Raw genomic sequence first — 12,997 nt, forward strand, 5'->3', positions numbered from 1 at the left:
AGCGACTGTGTTCTTCCACAACCAGGCACTGACTGCACAATATTTTGCGATCTTTAACAGCATGTTTATTGCTTGCTCGCTCTATCTGGTTCCAGTGGGCGGGGCTAGAGAAGTAGTCGTTGATATTTTTTCTGTGGAGGCGGTGTTCAACCTATCAATGACAGGTGCATTCCAGGACCTGGCGTTCGCTGGGCCTGGTGTCAATAACAGTTGTAATTCCAGTAACAAGGGCGTTTTCAGTTCTGACACTTACAGGATGTTTGCTTGAATACGATTCCCTCTTATATAACAAAAGCTCGGGTTAAAATGAATGTCTTAATTCATCGCTCCTTTAATATGTTCAGGAAAAAAACGATTCAGATGCAAAAGAAGCTAATAATGTATTTGCAAATTAGAGATAAGCAATAAGTAAAATAGCTTTACAATGAGGTTGTATATGTTAACATTAAATAATGCATTAGCTAACATGAACTAAGAATGAACAGCATTTGTTAAAGGGATAGTTCACCCGAAAAAGAAAATTCTTTCAAAACCTGTCAAAAACATTCTGTCAAAATCATATCTCAAAGAAAGATATTTGGAAGAAGTTAGCAACTGAGATTTTGGGGGGCACCACCATTGACTACCATAGTAGACAATAATATAATTTCTTTGTTCTGTTGAACACAAAAGAAAGTATTTTGAAGAATTTTGGAAAATAAACAGTCCTGGGGCACCTTTGACAACCCTTTTAATGGTAGGCAATGCTGATATAAGTATTTTAGAAGTATCGATCATTAGGATTGTTAGATACTATTATTTGTCCACAACATTGTCCAGATCTTCATCTAGACAAAGAAATGTTGCCTTATACAGTCGAGACGTTTTCTCTTCAGGTTTACAGTCCTATCCCACACACGTGACGTGCTAAGGTTTCAGTGACATCTGAACTGTGGGAGCCGAATTCAATTCAAAGATAAATGCTGAGAGATTTTTTGTGTCGGGACTGCCAGCGCCTCTCGCGTGCGTGCCTGGGGTTAGATTGATGACTTGAACCTGCTGTTGACTTGCATTACTGCAGGTCCCAGAATGCATTTCTTTCTGTTTTCCATTGACGTTTAGTCTCGCAGGTTTCCTGTTTTCATGTAAATGTGAGCGTGTCCACACAAACCAAAATCAAATCTCAAATTACACGTGGTATCGCTCGCAATGCGCATACGTGACATGCCTATTGTATTGTGGGAAATTGAAATTGGGGAGCATTTCATTGGGCGCTTCCTAGAGATTGCTCGGTAACCCTCACAGCACACATGCTTTCAGACTGAAACGTGAGGTGGGTGTTTATGTTCTTTAGGTTAACATGGTTATCTATGGAAGAAACCTGGCCTGCTGGCTCTGTTCTGATGAGCTGACTTCATTCCACAGCTGCAGAAGTATTCTCTCTCACTCTGAGCTGCAGGGACATGCCAGTATTTTCATTCCTAACTTCAGGCATTTCCGAGCTCTAACAAAGAGAGAGTGGGGTGATGAAACTAAGGGTGGGAGCTGTTTTCCAAAAACACCAAATTGTTTTTTGTGTGAGCTGTAGATGCTCACTCCCACGGAGGCTGGGACTCATTCTGTGGGATTTGTGTTTGGAAACTTGCATGCATTTTTACATTTTGGTTGTAATGAATAGTTTTTGTTGTTTAAATGTTCAACTGTTGCATTGTGACAAACTTCCCCAGCCCGGATAGTGTGAGAAAGCTGTATGTTGCATCTTTCCTGGGCAATAAATGTTTAAGCAGTTTTAAAGTTATTTGCCTAACTGGAATAAAACGTGTGACTGCCATATTCTCTCTCGTATAGTGTTTTTACAGAGTATTTAAGCATGTCTGAATGCCACATCAGCATATCTCTTCCCTCCCTTTCTCCACGTAACACCCCATTGCTTTACTGTAATCTGTCTTAACTGGTGGTATTGGAAAATTACTAGCCACTGCTCAGGTCTCCATCTTTGGGAGCTTCTACTCTTGGCATATCAGTTGTTTTTAAATCCTTTTTGGAAACAGCTTCCCTCCTGTCTAATAGTAGTGGGTGGACCGGAGGTGCGCTGCTGGCTGAACTGGAATGCCACTCATTTTCTTCGAGTTACGGTCAATCTTCTCCCATTGACCGTTAGAAAGGCTCCTGCTGAGGATTGACAGGGAGAGCCTTTAACAGGCGGATACCAATAAACAGGGAATTGCCCTTCCAGCGAAAATAGCGCGGTAATTGTTGGGTACGTACAAGTTGGCCGCAAAGAAAAGACTGGAGAGGGCCTGTACGTTTTTTTTCAACCCTGCGTCAGGGTTGTAGATATGTCAGCAAGCCCCTCGCTCTCGTGCGCATGGCTGTGGTTGTCTGCTCGACTTGGCCCAGTGGTGGAGCTCAGCTGAATGCTTGGTGGTTGGCAGGCTTGGCCGCCTGCCTGTATAACTGGAGTTTCAATGAAAGGGGCCTTGTGAACTTTTGGGCTACTGTGGCATTTTCCAGCTGTCGACCTAAGTAATTAAAAATCTTTAGCTGTATTGCTGAAACGTGTAGAATTACGGTGCCTGATTTGCTGGCAACACATTGTGTGCCTTATTATCGGGGTTCTCACTGGTACTCTTTGGTTTCACACTGCACTTATGTGCCATTGGTTTATTTACTTTCAAATCAAATTAAATATAAAATTATAGTTTATATTTCATATGTAAAATGTAGTTTGTATGTATTAGTTGTATTTATAATAACTAAATAATTTATTTGTTTATTTATTTACTCATATTTAATTTACACATATAATTATAAATAAATCTAAATATTACAATATTTATCAATATAAGAACTTAGAAATATGATCATGTAAAATAATAAAAATAGAATATGTGTATATATATATATATTTATTTATTTATAAATTGTTATATTTGCATTATTATTTTATTTATTTATTTATAAATCATATTATATTATATTTTATATTATATTTGTATTTATACGTCATTATAATAATAAACAATATAATGATTTATCAACATATTTATATATGTTATTTATGTTGTTAGCTGTTTGGTTCTCAATAGTGGCTCTTGTATGTATTGCGTATATTGCGTTCCCCATAACCTCCGAGCTGAAGAAAGCATGGCGATAGACATCTTACATCACATCACATATGATTGGCTGCCAGTTTTGTTTTTTTGTTGTTGTTTGTGTGAATTCTCATTAAACGTTGCCCCTGGAAAAAAGCTTAATAACTGGCCGTCTGCAGTCTCCATCGAACCTCACAAAGAAAAATAAAGGTCTGCAGCACATGTCAAGACACCTGCTTGCAAATTTGTACTCCAGTTCCACAGAGAAATCTTATCCTGAGCTCTGATTTTAAAGTGGAAACGGGGGAAAAAAACATGTCCCTCCAGCAGGCTGAGTCCTAGATGAATTATTTAGACGGGCTGTGTTTTGCCAGTCCATTCTGCTTAATGGCATCTTTTACGGCACGTATCTGAGATGACTCCAGATGTAAGATGTTCTCCGCATTAGAGGCCCTTTGCATTACCTCACAGTGTGGCCCAGAAACGAAGCCTAAAATGGTGGAATTCATTTCGGCTTTAGCGTCTCCTTAATAACCATTCGCAAATCAATGGCCCCTTTTGTCATGTAATTTGTTGGCAAGCTCAGTTTTGTGATAATGTTTTGCAAGCAAGGCTCTTCGGATCAATATGAGATTGGGGGGAACACAAGCCTGGCTTCCATTTTTCTCTTCAAATATTGGGAAAATGCAGTTAGGGCATTATCTCATTCAGATCAATTTGGCTTCATGATGGAATGTTCGTTTTTGCACAAAGAGGAACGGCAGAAGTGTATTAGAATGAAGAATTAAAGGGATAGTTCATCCAAGAATAAGTTTGCGCTCATCTTTATGCTGTTTTATAGATCACAAAAGGTATGTGACAGCCACATTTACTTTCAGTGTATAGACTGAAGACCAGCTTCAGCATTCATTTATGTCCCCTTATAGGGATGGGCGATATTATATCGTTTGCGATATACCGGTAGAAATTCCCCACACGATAGGAATTCGTCTTCCCGCGATACAAACGATAAATTCTAGTTGATGACGTATTTCTTTGTGAGACCCATTCACAGCTCATGTGTGAAGAGAAAACGGGTATAGCGGAGGGCAGACGTGAAGCTGAGAAAGAGTTTGCACTAAAGCTCTAAATCTCGTTTAGATTGGCACTGTAGATGCATCCGAGTTAATGTTTAGTTTCACTTTCGTTTTATTTGTGTTCGTTTCCACAACATTTAGTTTGGCAAAAAAGTATTAATTTAAACATTCGTTAGATGTTATGCGCGCGTGCGCAAATTGTTTAATACGATTTCTTGCCTGTTATATACAGGATGAACGGAGCGTCCCGTGCGCAGCTCGCGCCCACATGTGCTTTCATAGCGACACAGCGCGCACAGCACTGCTGCCTGTTTACATACAGTACAAATGCGAGTTTGTATGACGTTATTTTAAATACGTTTATGAGCGTATAAAAGCATGGTTTATTTAATTAGATTTCTTTTATCCGCATTTTTCTGTTCTCTTTCTGTAGCGCGAGTCATAGACAGATTCAGTGTATGTTGCTGTGAGAAGAGAAGGTTCACACAGTTCAAGAGAGAGTGATTGACAGCGTGATGCGATCGATCGTTTCCTCCCAACAATAGAATATATACAGTTTTAGGTATGACATGATGTGTTTATTGAGCTTTAGTTCATTTAACTTTTCTTTACTACAACCTTTTGAAGTCGAATCTCACTATTATATTTTATATTTACAAAAATACTGTAGGTATATTTTAGGAGCTGTTTGATTTGGGGTAAGTTTTACTTTTTGATAATATTTGTTTTTCTGAGGGTCTAGACTACATGCAGCTACTATCACTTGACGCAAAAAACAGCGGTGGATGGCGTTATGGATATATCGCCATTTTGTATCGTTATCGCAACAAATACCAGGAATGATCGTGATAGAGTTTTAGGGCCATATCGCCCATCCCTATCCCCTTACTATGTTTCACATAAGAAAGGATGTCACGCAGATTTGGAACAACATGCGAGTAAACAACTCCCACCTCATTTCTGGCAAACTGTCATTACCGTCTATTCAGACACTGAACGTATAGATTACACAGCGACTGTGCACGACACCTCTGTTAGTGTGTTTTCTCTCTGTTTGCTCTCTCCCCAGCTGCACCTGCAGTAATTGTAAATGTGCAGCTGTGATGTGAGAGCTGTCCTCCAGCTGGGAGAGCTTGTTGAGCTGCCACACAAACTGGGCGAGCTAAACACCCCAATAAGTCCCTCCTTGACTCAGCTAATGAGTGTGGAGCGCAGACAATACACCCCAATCCAGCAGCCCATCTGAGCGCCACTGCAGTCCAAGAACCGGAGGAGGTCGACTATAGACAGCTCTCAGTTTGTGCTCTGCGACCGTGAAAGTGTGGAGAATCAAGCCTTTGCTGTCTCGGCCTCCTGTATCCCCACTGTTTCTTTTCTTTATTGTTCGTATCGGCCCATCTCTTGGGCTTCTTTCACGCAGAGTGACTCCAGATCAGTCATCCAGCCTGAAGGTCATATTTTCTTCATAAGCAAATTATGTTTTTTGCTGCTCGCGCAAAGGCACGGGGAAGCTTTGCTGGATGTTTCATCATATGTGGGCTTAAATAGACTAACTGCAACAATTAAAACTGTAGTAGCCCATTGAAATCTAGAGCGGCAGCCATCCTTAAGGAATAACCTATAACATCTTAACGTCTAAACCTTATTTCACTAAATCCCTGGGCCTCATTGTCCGGAAAAAAACGCTGGTGGGTGTTCTCTGGGTAGGGTGCTAATGTGTTTTTCAGCTCTCGAATGTGTAATGCAAGAACTGTCAAGCATTTAGTTAATTAAAAGGATGTGTCCAATTTAATTTGACTCAAACATGAGACAATAAATGAGAGGGTCACGGAAACCAACGTGATTTAAGTGTAATTTAATGACGCGCCGCGTGGAATCACTCTTTCTACACGTTTTTATTATTAATATCTGTATTATTTTGGTAACCAAAGTCACCATGACCCAGCAGAATATCAAAAGTATACTGGGCGCTATAAATTCGTAAAAAAATACAGTGGCAATAAACGAGTCCATTAATAGTCAAAGCATGATCCCATTAGGATATCAGTAGTTTCACATTTCCAAAAGCTGACTTGAAATATTCATATGAAATTATAGCCATAGGGGCCTGGAGGGGTTGATAGCGGGGATTCAAGCAATAAACGCACTTAATAGACGCTGCACTCCACTCACATGCGGAGGGAATCAGATGGATTGTCACTTTTTCTTCTTTTGGATTATAAGGCCATTCATTCAGGCGTAGTGACAGTTACGTGACAGGATACCGATGGTGTAACGGTAGAAGCTGATGGGAAAGATAAACCAAGGCAGAAAGTTTTATATAAGAAGATTATTGCTGCCTTCAAGTCATGTCGGAATTATTGTATTTACGAGAGGAGCGCAGACCAACGCTGCTACTGTTGTAAGCGCCAGTGGGACATTCTGGACTTTCTTTGACCCCTCTGATTTTGGGGACCTGTCGCCTGTCAGTTAAAATATCACAGCAGAAGCTAATTGTTATTGTTCATAATTAGGCTGGAATTGTAAATGTTGACTCTACAATTTAGTTATTAGTTTTTGCTTTCAGTTTGTTTTTGCTCATTTAGTAATAAAATAGCTTCCTGTTTTGTAAGTTTTTTTTTATTATTTAAAGGGATACATTACACCAAAAAAAACCTGTCATCATTTACTCATCCTCTTGTCATTTTAAACCTGTATGACTTTATTTTTTCTGTAAAGCACAAAAGAAGATATTTGGAAGAATGTCGCTAACCAAAAACCGATGGTCCCCATTGACTTCTGTTGTATACAGAACCAATGCAAGTCAAAGGGGACCAAAGGTGTTTGATTATCAAAATTCTTCAAAATATCTTCTTTTGTGCTCTCCAGAAGAAAGAATGTCATACAGCTTTAAAATAACAAGAGGGTGAGTAAATGATGACAGACATTTTCATTTTGGGGTGTACTATCCCATTCATGTTTTTTATCTTTTTTGTTTTGCCAAAATATTGACGTCTTTATTAATAATAATAATAATAATAAAGAAATTTTCAATCATTTTCTCAACCTTCATGTTATTCCAAACCTGTATGACTTGTTTCTTCTGCCGAACACAAATAAAGATATTTAGAAGGACGTTTATAACCAAACAACATTGGCCCCCATTGACTTCCATTGTACGGACACAAAACCACTGAAACATTTCTCAAAATCTCCTTTGTGTTCTACAGATGAAAGTCATTCACAACAACATGAGGATGAATAAATGATGGCATAATTTGTATTTTTGGCTGAACTATCGCTACAAATTCTGTTGTGCTCTAGGTGTGATATAAACGCATGTTTGTGTTGTTGATACAAATACTACTCGCTTGCACATACATTACGCCCACAAAATATTGATTTATTTTACTATGTGAAGACTGTGTATTGATACGAGATGCATGAAACTACCACAGCTATGTAGCAAAATGGTTGCCTGGGGCAGCGGTCAATAAATGGTCATTACACAAAAGTATTTGACTGCAGAATACCATCATTAACAATTCATAGTTCTAGTTGGTCCATTGATGAGGTTAAATACTGAAAGTTTGAGACTACTATAAACCGACCATTAAAATAGCTTTTTTTCTTCCTTGCAGTTATAGCTTTGAGTATTAACAGTTGCTGGTTCAACCAAGTGTAGCGCTTAGACTGTCTACTATATCTGCCACGTGCCATAGGCCATGATGGTACATTAGATCACAAGTCTTCCTATATGCTTCCTTTTTTAGCCATGTGCCATTACCACACAGGGAATATATAGAACAGGGATTATACATACTATGAAATAATTATACATACTGTACTTCTAACCACGCACAATATTAGGTCTGGCAGGGTATTTATGTCATGTTTTTTGTCTTATTCCAGATCACTTCCATGATTGATGAGGACATGTGAGTGAATTTGCCAAACCCTGAACGAAGAAATCTACTGCATCCTCTGGTAAGCCTAGTGACTGATGATCCTTCACTGCTCATTTGCGCTAATGATTGTTCACCTAATCGCAGATTTGCACACATACGTGCTGCTTGGATGGCGTTATCTTCAAAACAACTTTCCTGAATTAACTCCATCGGCGTAATTGGCGCTGAAAACGGGAAAGCACGCGCGCTTGAACGGCAAATTTATTTCGTGTTTTTGAGCGGCAACAGAGCGCTCTGTATAACATGCGCTTTAATTAGCGGCAGGGCCTCGCAAATCACTCGCTGCTTTGTTGTTTCCCTCTCAACGTCAGTGTCAGGTTTTTTTTACGTGATTATTAAAGGCAGGCACAATTACTGAGATGTGAGATTCATTGAAAAAAGTCAGTAATGCATCTGTTTGAACAACACATGCGGCATATAAAATGTTTTGTCTCTTCACGTTCTGCCTGGTGTACCGATGAGGCATGGAACAGCTTGAAGCCGAAAGAATATTTTTGGTGGCATCTATGTTATGCTAATGAGGTCAGGATGGGGGCGGAGCCCTAAATGCCAGATTGCCAGGAGAAGATGGAGAGGAGACGCCTGTAAATTATGGATGCAAACTGCCATTTCTGCCAGGGAAAAGAAAAGCGGCACTGGGAGAAACCTCAAGTCATGCATATCAGATTATTCTTCCCATACCCCCCTCCCTACGCCTTGACTTTACTAAATTTTCTCTTCGTGCTCCTTGAGCAAACTTCCACACACAATCTGGCCTGTGTATCTATAGTCACATGAGGGCCAGAGGTGCTGACTGGTTGGAATGTTTGGCTTGGTATGTCCTGATGCTTAGGCAGACACATGCGTACAAACACACGCTCGCATAAACACACGGGGTATGTTAGATATTTGTGGATGGCTTCATGTTTGACTTGGAGACAGAGTTTGTTGCAGGATGGTGAAACAGAGATGAAGAAGTTGAGTTAAAGTGAACATGATATCCAAATTGACCCAGTTTACTTCCTTAATGCATGTTCCTGGTTTTTGTGCGTGAATCATTGGTGCATGATTTAAAAGCGTGACTCAATCACAAATCAACCTCTTAAAGGGATACTTCACCCAAAAATGAAAATTCTGTCATTATTTACTCACCTTTGAGTTGTTCTAAATCTGTGTAAATGTATTTGTTCTGATGAACACAGAGAAAGATATTTGGTAGAATGCTTATAACCAGACAGATTTTGCCCCCCATTTACTACCATAGTAGGAAAAAATACAATTATAGTCAAAAGTGCCCCAGAACTGTTTGCTGTCCTACATTCTGCAAAATGTCATTTGTGTTCAACAGAACAAAAATTGATAAAAGTCATTTTTCCTTCTATGGGAGTCAATGGGGGGGTGGGGGGCAAAATCTGTCTGGTTATAATCACACTTCCAAATATATTGGGTGAAGTATCCCTTTAAGAATTTGACCCCTCCCCTCCAATCATACGGCTTCATTGTGATATGTAACGCCCATTCTTTACATTGTAATCAAGTCTGTGTAAATACAACAAATGTTTTCCTCATGAGAAAAATGAATAAAAAAATGTACAGTATATCTGAATATCACACACATTAATATGGGTTGCGACTGGCATTTCATGTTGAATTTAATATATGGAGTATTATAGAGATGTAGGACGGGTTCAATTCAGTGCTTAAAATTCATGTTATTAAAATATGACATGGTTTAGAGTTATGTAGATATTAATCTGCTGTATTACAAACAAATTATATAGAGCTCATAATTCTTTGCCTATAATTTCTCACTATTGCTGTGTGCATGTTGAATTCATATTGGTCTATAATTAACAGCCGCTCTGAAAAGCCACTTTAAATGTTTTATTTACAGAAAGACTAATAAATGTTTCCATCTGCTGTGTGGCAGGTAATTATTTGGTTGAACATAAAGATTATAAATCATTTAGTCTTGAAATTGCACACAATCTTTACAAAAGAGAAAAAGCTATGTAAAATGTTGAATAATTCCATGGCTTAATTTTTCTTATATTACACACTGTAAAATCTTCAAGGATTCAAGATAACATTTTTATTTTAAATTTCAGCATTTTTGTCTGCAAGACATGTGTTTCTTTTTGGTTCTCACCTTTACCAAATGCGGGGATTTTCAAAAGGGGTTGGTTTTAGTGAGAGCAGGTCAGTAGTGGGCGGACCTCTGAAAGTTTATGTGTTCGTGGGGAAATAATGGAGCCATTCTTCAGCTCTATGGAGGCCGCTGTTGTACAGTGGCGTGTGGTGGACCTGCCAGAGGCTCTGGGGTCTTCTTAAAATAGCACCAACCCTTAACTGTCAAACGCAAAGCTGAGACTGTGGACTGAACGCTGGCCGTTCAACCAAGAATGTCAAAGAAATCTTTTTGGGCTTCTTGAGCTTTTGCCGCAGCCAGAAAAACATCCACTCGTAATAAGTTTGTCATGATTCGATTTTGATCTATTATTGAAACCTGCAGACTTTCAGTCATAAATTTCCACATCACTCACAAATACGTATACATGGAGTATGTAGCAGTCAGATCTGGAGAGCATGTTGAGCACAGGTTGTCTGTCAGGATGTTTGTTTTGTAATAACTCAAAAGGTCATTTAGTTGGACTGTGGGTATGGGATTGTTTTTACTACGTTCAGAATGATTTCATACTAAGTCACATGTTTGACATGGGTTCATGGTTTCAGCGATTAGTTTTACTGCTTTACGCACTAGACCACAGCTCAGAGAGAGCAGAAGCTCGGCCCCGTCTGCCCAATGAGTGGCATCAGTCAAGTAACAACCCATATGAATCAGATTATTGAAATAAAATTTAAGAAGATTATTTTTTCATTTAAAGATCACACGGCGTAAAACCATCATAGAATAGTGTAGGCTGTAAAGAATGCCAAAGGCAGCCAGCCATTTTCTTCACCACTTTGTGAGATCAACATTTACGTATTGCGTTCAGCTCAGATTTGACGTGTGATTCCTTTAGTAATTTTGGTTCTTAAACAATGCAGAAACCTTGTGAATAATCCATATAACATATAAGTGAAAAAACAGTTCAACAGTTCAGTTCAAACACTTACTATTAGAGTAATTACTAAACGCTTACTAAATTAAGTTTGATAACTGACGATGTTTAATATCTAATGAAAAAATCCATGCTCACTGTGACTTACAAACGTCATGAATAAAAACTTTGTTAACTTGACCGTCAGACGGCAAGGTCTGTAGTTTACCTCTGGCTTTTACATGATTTACAGGCCGCGTCCCAGTCAGAACTGTAAATATTCATGTCCTTGGAGCAGGCCGAGACATGATCTCATTTACTTCAGCCAGGGCATCTCATGTAGGCACAGGCTCTTCAGATGTAAATCGCTGTTTACTTCATTACATCATTAACCGTGTTTCCTTGCGCCCGAGAGAAATGAGGTGAAACGCAGCGGTTACCGCTCGCCCTATTTGTGTGCCCTGTCGAGACGAAGCTTATTTCCCTCCCTCTGTTTGCAATGGAAGATATTTGTTTGGAGATCCTGTTGGACAAATTCTGAATTCTAGAAAAGCTGCCAATTTGGCTGGCCTTTTCTCACGTTTATCACAGTTATCATATCACTGCACCTTTATTTGCCTCTTCAGTGATTTCTGGGTGATTGGATTTCAGCACTGATGGAAAGATGGCAGATATCATTGAAAGGGCTGTTTAAACCCGCTTTGCACAATAGCGCTCCGAGGTAAAGTGTTAAGAGAGAAGCTCTTGTTTATGAAAGGGGTGTGTAGCGCTTCGAACAGGTGCAGAAGGAGTATAATGTCTTTATTGTGGACTTGTTGCTAGGAACGTGTTTGCTGTGACGTGGTGTGATACATTTGGTGCTTTTCACAGTTTGTTGTCAAGAGCCAGATAGACGTTGAAAAGAAAAGTAGGTAATGTGTTTTTCTGTGAATTAGCTTTCAGTCGCAGAAGTCTTTAAACCTGATGGTTTTTTGGACATTGAGCAAACCAGAGAAAAGACGTCACACACTGGAGGTTACTGTGGATGTACTTGCATTTTCTGGGAGAATGTAACAGTATTTCAGGTCACGTTTATGTGCTTTGGGTGTGTTGTCTTTTGTGTTCAGAAACCTAGTAAATATACCATAACGCGTAGTGGATAAAATGACTGTCTATAAATAGTATCAATAATATAATAAACCTTTACACACCTTTATGATTCTATTGAAGTACACAGAGCTCTATAAAGCCTCTCATTAAGAGGAAGCTTGTCTCAGTGTGTTGGTGTAAGTAGCACCGGTGTGGCCTCTTGTACTCACTCGATTACGCACCTAATCAAATCACCTGCTTGTTTATATGCTCCGTACTCCTGCGTCAGAAAAGCAGCCACGCTTCATTCATGCTGCCCGCTTTCCTCCAAGGTCCTCTGAAAATAGGGCGAAAAGCCCAGATCTCCGCGCTCCTCCCAAATGTGGAGGTCTCTGTCTGGCAGACTCTAAATCCACACAAAGTGTGACATGTTTGAACCGTTTTCCACGTGCTTTAGGAACCCTCTTGTGTTCTGAAGCGGCGATTGATTTATTTAGAGCTGGTGGCATCATAATCGCTCGAGAAGTGGAGGAAGCCGGCTCCCATTTTCCGCTGTGTTATACTTGCGTTATTGGAGTGTGGCTTTCCTGAATGCCAGTTTGTGGATATTGCATTACAACAATATTGTCTCTGTACACACTAAGTTGTTCGCAGAGGCAGACTACAAATGGCCGGGTTGCCGCTTGTTTAAATGCTCCCAAGCATTGCTAATGCCTGGATTATCTCCTAGAGAAATGATTTAGGGAATATAATGGCTTCACATTGGCTCCACTGCAGCAGCGATCCGCACAAACCCAATAACCAGTCCTCAC

The 12,997-nt window shown here is 39.6% G+C and overlaps 1 protein-coding gene across 4 annotated transcripts in view; it reads left to right on the forward strand.

The window, feature by feature from the left end:
• The window catches only part of zmiz1a (zinc finger, MIZ-type containing 1a), a 132,070-nt gene that overhangs the window by 43,851 nt on the left and 75,222 nt on the right, over positions 1 to 12,997 (forward strand). For all 4 annotated transcript variants that reach the window (XM_057341623.1, XM_057341624.1, XM_057341625.1 and 1 more), the window contains exon 3: positions 8,042 to 8,116. The gene's annotated coding sequence lies outside the window, so the exon portion shown is untranslated. The remainder of the gene's footprint in view (positions 1 to 8,041; positions 8,117 to 12,997) is intronic.

Source organism: Triplophysa rosa, linkage group LG9, assembly GCF_024868665.1.
Source record: "Triplophysa rosa linkage group LG9, Trosa_1v2, whole genome shotgun sequence".
NCBI classification, from domain to species: domain Eukaryota; kingdom Metazoa; phylum Chordata; class Actinopteri; order Cypriniformes; family Nemacheilidae; genus Triplophysa; species Triplophysa rosa.